The following is an 11,514-nucleotide window of genomic DNA, read 5'->3' as shown; positions in this document are numbered from 1 at the left end:
GCATGAATTCATGCACCGGACTGATAGTGTGTGTGTGTGTGTGTGTGTGTGTGTGTGTGTGTGTGTGTATAAAAGCGTAATATGCAAACCAATCATATGGCGGAACGACTGGTCACTATGATGCGCACTGACCACCAGAAGGCAGACACTCAATGCAGGAGCTGCCCCTAGCCTGCAGGCTCCAGATGGGGAACAGGGAACCAGGGGTGGATGGCAGCAGATGTGGGCGGTGCCAGGCCAAAGCGGGTGCAAGCGGGGCCCCAATCACCCTGCCAGTAGCCCACACACAGAGGGCAACCAACAGCAGCGACAGGGGGCGGGGCCGGCTGCGGGCAGCTGGGGAAGATTGGCTTTGATCGCAGGCCAGGCCTAGAGACCCTACCCATGGGTGAATTTCGTGCGCTGGGCCTCTAGTATATATATGTAAATTCTAAGATATTCTGAAAATGTAGATTGATCAGCATTTACAAGAACATTTGGCGGTTTTAAGAGTCTACTTAAAAGATCTCCAGGAAAGGTCCCATAGCACCGTTGGTAAATATTTGCTTTGGATAAAAGTTCTAGTTCTGCATAAAATCCTATATAATATCACTATTGCTTTTCAAAGTATATTTTCCATTTTTCATTCATTCTCTTCCCCTTTCCCCACCATCCCATCCCACCATTATTAGTCAAATGGCCAGAATTATCTGGTTCATGTTTAGGAGTTTTTAAAAGGATCCTCTGTACACCCAGAAATCTGGTTTCTGCTTCCTTTTTAGCTTTGCTTCGACTTTCAGATGAGGGAGAATCATATCTGATTTGGACTTAACCTTAAAATGTTAAAAGTACTCATCCAATTTTTATACAATCAAAGGAAGACAATTAGACTGGATGGCTACATCAAGTTTCAAACTGCTCAGAAGGAGATTCTTATTCCTTGGGTTCGGAACATGGCTGGGGTAGACAGAATTCATGGTGAAATATATTCGAGAAATTACATTTTCAATCATCATTGACAAGGCAAGTAGAACCAGGGAAATATCCATTTTTATATCTTAACATCAGGGACTTTCTGTAACTCAAGAATAGGCCAGATACCTGCTAGCACCTTAAATAGAGTAAGTATTCCATAATTTTTGAATGGCTGCATGATGAAAGTAACGTACCTTTGCTTTTATCTTGTCTCATTCATGAATGGCAGGGGCTCTAAATGATAACAAGCCTCTGTACTTTAATCTCAGAGTCTGAGGAACAGACATTTTGGATAACTGAATTTTCCAGTTATCTAAATGTCAGCAAGAAAATCCTTTGTTTTCAATGTTTGTCTGTTAGTTTGCCTAGCTATACATCTTAACAAAATATTGAGCATCTTGCTGAGACTCTATCATTATACTGAATATCAATTCTCATTTCATATGTATTATAAAGTTTTAAAAAGTCAGACTTAGTTATTTTTTGTTAATCTTCACTAGAGGATATTTTTTCCATTGATTTATTTAAGAGACAGTGGAAGGGAGGGGGCTGGAGGAGAGAGTGGAGAGAGATCAATGTGAGAGAGACATTGATTGGTTGCCTCCCACATACATCCCGACTGGGGCTGGGGATCAATCCTGCAACCCAGGTACATGCCCTTGACTGGGAATTGAAACTGGGACCCTCCTCTGGTCCATGGGCCAATGCTCTAACCACTGAGCTACCAGCCAGGTCTAGACTTATTTTTTTGTGACAATTGTCTTCTTATCAGCCTGCTTATTATGATCTGTAATTCTCTCTAAAATGGGGAGGATTAAAACAAAAATCCAACCGGGTATTCCAATTATCAAAGTTGTGCTGATTCCTATAGCATACAATGACCAACAAACGAAGTAAAAAGTGGTCAGGAAACACCTGTCCTAAACCAGATGTTTGACATTACTAAAACAGCATCCAACAATACCAAATTACAATTATGTATTTGGGGAGGAATGAGCCTGGCAGGATTTTGGAATTCACTCAATCTGTTGAATGGAATGTTCTTTTCCCAGATATCTCCTAGGCTGTTTCTCTGGTCTCCTTCAAGTTTCTGCTCAAATATCACCTCCCTGACTATTTTACTTAAGATAGCAACCTTCCTCTTGCTTCCACCCCAATAGGGGTGTCCCAAGGTCTCCCACAGCATCCACAGCACCAGCACGGCCGCCCTGTCCCTGAGCACTACCACCATCTCATATATCATACATTTCACTGACTTGTTTACTTTCCTCTCCAAGGGGAAGGATTTTTGTTTGGTTTGCTGCTGTATTTCTAAATGCCTAGAATAACTACTTTCAACTTTTTTCTTTTTTCATCTCATGGCACACATAAACTACTAAAATTCTGTGGCACACCAAAAAAAGATATATATTTTTGGCCTATCTACCAAAAAAGATAGGCATAATTTTGATTCGTTTACACCAGAAAGATATTGTTCTGTTGGTTGTCATTTTTTTTTTTTTTTATTTGACAATCTAAGGCAGTGGTTCTCAACCTTCCTAATGCCTCAACCCTTTAATACAGTTCCTCATGTTGTGGTGACCCCCAATTTCATTGTTACAAATTGAACATAATTAAAGAATAGTGATTAATCACAAAAACAATATGTAATTATATGTGTTTTCCGATGGTTTTAGGTGACCCCTGCGAAAGGGTCGTTCGACCCCAAAGGGGTTGCGACCCACAGGTTGAGAACTGCTGATCTAAGGGAAAAGAGATCAGTATCCCTGACTAAATAGTCAGGTATTGCATGTTTGAAAAATTCTTTCAGCACAATGGCTGAAAATCACTGGCCTACAACAATTCTGGACACATAGCAGCTGCTCAACTAATATTTATGAATGAATAAGATTAACTAAGAATTAGCATTTTCTAAAGCTCTGTTCTGAGTTCCTGACTTCAAGTTCTTCTTGTCTAAAGGGAAAATCAGGCATGGATGCAAACAATTACAAATACAATGGGAGCAGAAAGCAATGCACTGAGATGGGATATTGGTTAGGAGCTGGATTCTAGCCTCCAATCATCCCATAGTTCTCTGAGCTTGGGGAAGTCACAATATAACATCACTCTACCAAATCAGAGATGACTTATAGGCTTGTGAGAGGAGTTAGTGAAGAGATATGCACAGGAGTTTAGCACAGTCCTGGCACTCAGGATGTCTACAGGAAGTGCCTGCAACATCAGGTCAGATTCTTACAGAGGAGAGAGCACAGCGCAGGGTCTACAGTGGTTTGCTGCTCCTGGAAAGGGTCACCAGGAAGAGGACAGAGGAGGAAATGGAGGAAAAGTTGTCCTCAGCATGCATACAAAGGAACACCATTTAAATTTTCCTGTGCTTAATGCATGAAACTTCTTTTTAAAAATAAGTAATATGAATATGTAATCAGAGTAGGACTTTCCAATTGCAAATGGGTATTGACAAGTCTCTCTCTCTGCTAACCAAATCTGGCTCATCCTTCCATACACCTTCACTTGGTTGCCATTCTTTCGAAAATTGAATGTGGGGGAGGAGGGGGGGAAGTCCAACTGGTAATAAAATATTAGGTGTTATTGCAAGAAATACCGAAGCCACTCAACCACCACACCATTGCTTTGGCAGCAGAGGCTGTGCTTAGCAGAACACATTGTTCTTCTCAGGAAAAATAATAGTTAATTCAAGATCTGGTTCCAGTTCGTGTTCCTAATCAGAACACTAAATCCACAGGGGGAAATAAGGAGTTAATCCCCTTTTCAATCCCTGGTGAATTATCTCCTTTCCCTGTCCCTCAGTAAACCCCAGTCATTAACTAACAGTCTCTTTAGAACAAGTCTTCCCATCTCTGCACTCAAGAATCTTTAAAGACAGTGACACACAGCTCTTGAATTCAATCCATTTCACAACTAATGGTGCTGTAACTTAAGTCTATGTTCTAACTGCTCTTTGGCAACTGGAGTTGAGAATTTTGAGATGGAAGGAAGTCCTCAAGGCTAGGACTCAGATGTATATAGTTTTAACACTCGGCTCCTTTTATCTGAAAAATCTGCTAAAGAATGACATGATCAGGCTAAAAGAAAAAAGGGGGGGGGGGTGTAATGTAAATTTGGCATGATCACAATCTTTTTCAATTGATCATGATTCTAAAGCTTCGGCCTAATAATAAACACCAGGCAATCCTTAGTAAGCTTGTGAGTCAGTCAGTGATGGGGATATGACTCAAATTTTACTACTCACTTTAAAGACCAAAAAGCCGTACTAAGTTGAGCAGGGACGTACTATATTAGTAACCACTCAATCATAACTAGTTGAAAGGCAACAGTTTCTTCTGGTGACAATTTGTTTCATGTTTAAAGTAACCATTACCGCATGATTAGGAAGCAAAAATAAAGTCAGAAAAAGGAGAGGGAAGACAACTCATTTTTTATTGAGTCAGGACTCTATAACCATATTATTTAACCAAATTTTAAATGCCCCAAAAGGGAGTTTTCTGGGAAGGTAGACATGTTCTATCTCTTGATCAGGGTGTGGATCACATGGGTATGCAAATTCTACTGAACTCTACTCATTTAAGTGTATACAATTTCACATCAATTTAAAGAGAGAGAAAAAATGTGACACACACCTTGAAAGACTGGCCAGGTGGTACTGACACTCAAAATGTAAACCTAGAATGAAACCATTTTTTTAAAAAAATGCTATTCAAATAAATACTCATTGCAAAAATGACAAGTGCTATAACAAAAAAAAATGTGGCAAATGCTCAAGATATGGTTAAATTGTGCTGTTTTGTACGTCATGAAAGTGCCTCTAATCTAGCAGCTCACACGAAAACCCAACCTGCCATGCTGAACCCTGACAACGTGAACATAACTAACGTCTGTGCCAGAACAAATCATAACAACCTAGCTGTTCCAGAAAACACTGAGTTCTGTTTGGGTTCCTTTTGGACTAGATAAGGTGTTCTTACTTCTTGATGCGTGCACTGGAAAGGAGACACAGTGCTGGTTGCCGAGCCCTTATTCAGAGATTAGACTCTTAACATAGGAAAATGAGGTGACAATCTGTTCTGGCTGATGCTTATAATCTGGGTTTAATTATTAACAGCACCCTGTTTTACTCTCAAGAGTTACAGTTTGGTTGATAAACTTATCGAACACATTATAAGGTCAGTCTACGTCTAAAGCCTCGCAGCATTGGGCCTCACTTCCTTAGTTCCTCTCCACTCCAGACCCCGGTCTTCTTCAGTCCTCCAGATCTCAGCTCGTGCCCCTCCTCTGGGAAGCCTCTCTGTGGCAGTCACATCTATTATAGCTGTCAGGACACCACTTTACCACTATCCTTTCCTTAGTGATGTCTCGGTCCAATTTTTACATTTGTTGTTAACTTTCTTTCTGTCACTAGGCTCTAAGTCCCTCTTGGGCAGAGCTGATGACTAGTTTTGCAACTTCAGTGCTTAGTGCAGTACTGGGCACACTGAGGAACTCAGTGAGCACCTGTTAAATGAAATGTGATAAACAGGACAAAGCACCAATCACATTTTAACCATTAGAAAGCACCCCAGAAGACTTAGAAAGGACAGGGTAATGTGGAAAAAGCAAGAATCTGGGAGTTAGAAGGGTAGCTAGTATCTAATGTTTCAATGTTACATCAGCATTCCATCTCTAAACTCTACAACCGTAACTCCTGCCTCTAGGAATAACTGTTCTGACAAAACTGGCCACCTACACCTTGCTTTAATTAATTCAAAACTCTAATTCTTACTTCCCAATTTTAAACATTACAGGAACACACTGACTGATTTATAAGGCTACACGGGGCCTGAACCACACAGGGCTCTAAGATGCAATACTTCTGGAAGGGTCAAAGGAATCTTGCCTGTAAGTCTCTTGAGGTTCTTTTAAGAATGGGGCCCTTTGTTCCCTATAGGATTGCAAAATAAATTAGCAAGAAGCTTTGCTGGCTAAGTACCTCCTTCACTGAGGTATACAGTAATGCTACACAACCCGGCAGCAAGTTATTCAAGGAAGATATCGTCACATAGAAAAAGGGAATTGAGTTTAAACTAAAAAGAACTCATGGTCAATGATTCATTTATGACTGACTAAAAGAAATCAATTACAGTATTAGTGGTTCAAGCAGAGGTTGCATCAGGTTACATCACAAGAAGAAACTCAAACCCAAACTGATAACTTATAAAAGGCTGCTTTTCTTTGCAGTGAAGGAAGTACTCACACCACTCTAGATTAAGATGAGATTGAGAACCACTGAGTTCTGTTTAAAAACCAGCTTGAAAATATCTTGCAAAAGCACGGCCAAGTACAAATAGCTTGAAGGGCTGCAAACCCTGGGAAAAGTCAACTTACTTTATACAGCAAAGAGCTCTTGTAAGAATTACACAAGATAATGAGTGCAAATGTGCATTGTACAGGGCTGCACTGCTATACCCACCTGGGTATAGCACTCCTTTCTCAAGGTGTCTTCAATATAGACAAAAAGATTTTTTTTTTTTTGCTTTACTGAGAACATAGCTATGAAAACCACAATATTAAAGACACAGCCCAGGAAAGTCTGTAAAATAAATATGAAAGGCCTGGTTTATCTACTTCCACCCTTAAAAAAGGGAATGGAGTGTTCATTTTCCTTCCTATATTATTTCACAAACACAAGTACATTTCTTGCAACTATTGGCTAAAGCAAACTTTCAAATAACCCTAAAAACAATCACAGAAACATCAAATTTTCAAGAAAACAATCTGCTATATTTAATTTGCCTCCATGATATAGAACTTGTAACTTCCAAGAATCCAACCATTATCGGTAGTTTTCATGCTTGACCTTGACAACAGACTTATTTTTATGCCCAGTTTTACACATGGAGTGATGAGCTTAGAAAGGCAGGGCAACATGTCCAATGTCACAAGCTGGTACCTGGTACAGGCCTGGATTCCAACTCATCCTTATGAGTCCAAGACTAGTATTCTTTATACTACATCCCAACTGCCTCCTAAAAAAAGCCGAAGACAGCTGTAAGCTTAGTGGACACAGAGAGTGAAAGGGTTTAAAGAATAAAAATGACCAAAGATGGCCAAGAGCAATGAGAAGTTAAAACACACATGTTCCAACAATGGAAAACAAGGTAAATAAATCATACTCCACTATATAACAATAGTTAAGAGCTTGGATTCTGGGGTTAGAATAGACTGAGGTCAAATGATGAATTAGCTCTTTATTAGCTGTTTAGTATTGGAGCAACTTAAACGCTGTAAGCCTGTTTTCTATCCATAAAATAAAAACTAAAAAATACTGACCTACTTACTTGCCAACCTCACCCAGTTGTTGGGAGGTCAGGTAAGAATATATATTGGTAACTTAAAAGGCCCACAAATGCAATTTATAGGCAATACAACTCCATTCACTTTATTTACTCAAGGGGACAGAACTGCCATAAATTAAGTCTGAAAAATGCATTCAATCTTGTTTATAGTATAACTGTAGAATCTTATCACTTTAGGTTTAGGCCCAGTAATAGAATCTTCTCAAGTAAAGTTTAATTTGTTAGCCATTTTTCTTTCCTAAAAATTTAGGGATTGCTCTGAACAAGAGAAAAAAAAAATACAGGGGACTTCTGGTTAAATCATAATTGCTAAAACAAATTTAATCACTGATGTAAAACTGCATTAACTCAGTTACTTTGCAAACATGAAAATGTTACAAAAGCCGTAACATTTAAAAAGAAAATTTCTAAAAACATAAAATATGAATTTCAACACATAGCAATACATAGTTTAATATACAGGAGCACATGGACTCTGAATTGGTGTAACACTTAATTTTGGTATCTGTTGGCTATAAAAGATATCTTCATTTTACAAATAAGGACTAAGCAGATAAGCTAAAATTAGAAAACACAACCCTCTTTGGATTGCTACAACAGCTTTTCATTTTAAGACTTATCACTTAAAGAATACAACAATCAAATTATTCTTGGAAGAGCAAACACTCATCTACTTTAGTGATAACTAGAGAAACAGTTTCTAAACATTTTTGATCATGCACCCCTATCAAAAAAAGTTAGCATATCCCCCAAATATGCATATTTGTTTATAAAAGGTACCATGTGCTTTTGCATACACACATGAAAACACATGTGGAAATATTTTAAAAGAATGACATAACTTTGGAAATGGCCTATCTAGAGAATTATTAAACATGTCTTCTATCAATGTTACAATCTGAAGTAATATGCTCCAAATACAGGAATGCTGCTAACTCCACTGTTATTTTCTTGCCTGGTGGTCCCTATTGTGATGCTAGGTGTCTGGCCTATACTTAATCTTCCTTCCAGCATCAGGAATGGGGTCACAAATGGCCTTCACAGCTTAAAGGTACAAGGAAAGAGGCTATAATCATTAAGTAGTTTATGACAGACAGCTTAACAGATATTTTCCCTTTATAAAATTCTGAGACAAAGGCATACACCTTTAGGAGTATGTTTTATTCATGTTCCCATCCATTCCTCCCCCAAACCCAGTTTCTACTTAGTATGGGCCATAAACCTTACTAGCACTTTGGCCTGCATGTTCACAAATGAGTGCAGACTTTGTCCCAGATTCATGAATTACAGAATCCCTACAGTAGCATTCCCCAAACTTTCTGCCAAGACTGTGCTGCATAACCGTCTCTTGATAAACGTCCATGACCCCAGCAAATGCATTTTTATTACCAAACCTTTAAATTCCTCCATCTCCCATTTTCATTTCTCTCATCCTTTCCCTTTTTATCTAGCCCCTAGATTCAAATCACTTCACCCTTCAGCATTATTACTATTTATAATTGTACAAAACTCCCAAAAGATCACTGCATCTTCAACACTAAAATGGTAAATATCATGAAAAAGCTCATATAAAAGTCAGAAATTGAAGTCCAGAATATTCCTTGTAAGATTTATTCAACTATGAGATGATAGAAAAGCATTAAAAAAATTTTTGAGAATCCTATGACTTGGGTGAAAGTCTTATCGTTTAACTATTCCTGTTTGACACACTGAATGATGCCAAAAGTAAGTGGTAAACCAAATTAAAATTGCAGTAAAAAAACTGGTGTCAATTACACTCTGCAAACTGTTGAAGAAATGGTGTCAATCTTTACTATTAATACAATCTATCTAAGACTTACTTATATAGGAACATCTCAAAAATACAAAATTTAACACCTTGCTTAACTTTATGCTATTATCAGAAGAAAACAAAGATATATAGAAATAACCAGAAATTATAACTCATAACACAGAATTCCTCTGGCCTATTTGTACTAAATGACTTAAGGACTCAGTTAAGTAGCTCAGTTTGGTTAGTAGTACAAACTACAAAAGATTTTTCATACTGTTATGCTCCAAACATGAAAAATAAACCATTGTGTTTTGGTAGCAGCCATACACAAAAGTTCAACTGCCAAGACTGAAATATACTAAACTATTTCCAGTCTATATACCTTCAGATAAATAAGAAATCTATTGTTCCAGGAAATCCAAAATACACTTTTTAAAGTCTCTTGTGTATAGCTAGAACTACTGACAAACTCTCCCACACAGTTTATCAATAGCATCTTATCACATCATCTGAAATAGAAGTGCAAATGGGAGAGAAAATATCGTTAAATTTCAATAAACAAAATACTATTTCTCTTCTGTAAAGAGGGAGGGCAGTATCAGAAATGTTAAAAAATCACCAAGGGGAAAAGTGTAATAGCAGATAGTATTTGTTCCTAAGATTAAAGGAAGCCTGAAAACCTTTAAACACTAGAATAGTCAGGAATACTGCTTCCTTTGAACTCAAAGGCCAATTCCATGATCTGGAACACCTAGTATATAAAGTTACAATTTCTGTGTTATAGTTACTTAAGGAAATCAAATAGTAGCAAAAAGCAGTTTTCTGGTGGCCTTTCTAGTCTATTATTACAAAAATATTGCAGATTAAGGGTAAGGACATGTGATTCCCATTCCAAATTGCCAGGAAAACAGCCACATTATCCTCCATAAACAGCTTGCCATACAATCCACTGTAAGCCTTCCTTCAGCATTAGAGAAAAACAATACTTACAATTGGAGGAAATAATTTTACAACTACCCGTTAAAACTCAAAAAGTAACATTCCTAAACTTATTGCCAATAACTGAATGTATGGTGTCAGTGGCAACTAATGGTTTTGAAAGCAGACATCCTTTCCTAAAATGATTTCTAAATCATTTCCTAAAGTGATTTCATTAAAGAAACTATCTTTAACTCAGGCAGTGTAAAAGCCTTTTAAATTTTTTCATTACTAAACTAAAAGTACACAACTGGTATAAGTGACTCTATGTACACGCTTGGTACACACCTACATGTGCACGCAACAGACACTCAAATGTTCTCATCAAAATCGCTAGGCAAAACATTCCCCAGAAGCAGCGAACAAGAACTATCCAACAGTTACTGTACTAGACAACTGTCTGGGGAATGCAGGGTTAAAGTCACAGGAAACAGCTGGCTGCTAAGTCTCAGTGATGCTTGCCTTTTAAAGAGGAACTTAACAGCTCCTTACTTGCCAGACATCACCTGAATTCAAAAATAAAATGTTTTATTAAGGTCTCTTCCTACCAAATTTAAAGTACTAAAAAGTCTGATGTGAAGATCTTCAAAACCAATTCTCCATCTGAGAAGTCTCCTCGCTTTGCCTTAGGTCCCAGATTATGGAAAGCTTTATCAGTTACCTAGCTTCACAGGAGTTACCATAGGAAATGCAGTAGGTATACAATAGTAGTCAGCACTGGTGTGAGACCTGCATCAAGACTATAGTACCATTTGTTTTATTGTAAATTAAAGTTTGAAAGACTGAGGGGGGAGGGGAGGTTTTCAAAAATGAACAGAAAAACAAAACCGTTATTAGCAAGGGTAGTCTATGTGTTGTGGTTATATTTCAAACTCCTGAAATAGCCTGCCAATCAAGTACAGTCATCTGTATTCCAAATACCTGCAGGTTCAGCTGTGTATTCCTGTATAATCTACAAAGTCAGAATTTAAATTACAGATAAAAATAAATTTTCATATTTAATTGGGATTACTAATTGCAAGTAATCTAGACTGCTTATTTCCAGTGTGAACATGTTTACATTTCTACAAAAAAAAAGTGCCACTATATGGCAAGTTACTTAACTGTGTAGAGAAAAACCCTGTTACCCTCTACAAACAAAAATTTACTAAGTCTCTATCGTAAGGGTAGTGGAGTAATCTACACTCCAGCAATGTTCATTTGTTTCATTTAGGTTCTTAGGCTTTAACTGAAATAAAAGTCTGAAAATGAGAAATCAAAAACTCAGCATTGCAACTTTTGAGAATAAAAATGTGTAAAAACATACCTTTTGTTGAATTCCAGATTAAGTGATTTTTTAAATGTAAATCTTGCAGCTGATGAAAAGCAAAAAGCAACCAATTTCTCTGTAGTGATTAGCCTGTTCTTTTAAGACTATGGGTCATCTGCCCCAGGATTTTTTAACTGAACAAGGAATCC

The sequence above is a fragment of the Myotis myotis genome, unplaced genomic scaffold (assembly GCF_014108235.1).
Source record: "Myotis myotis isolate mMyoMyo1 unplaced genomic scaffold, mMyoMyo1.p scaffold_m19_p_3, whole genome shotgun sequence".
NCBI lineage: Eukaryota > Metazoa > Chordata > Mammalia > Chiroptera > Vespertilionidae > Myotis > Myotis myotis.
The sequence above is the reverse complement of the archived record's forward strand: the minus strand, read 5'-3'. Positions refer to the sequence as shown.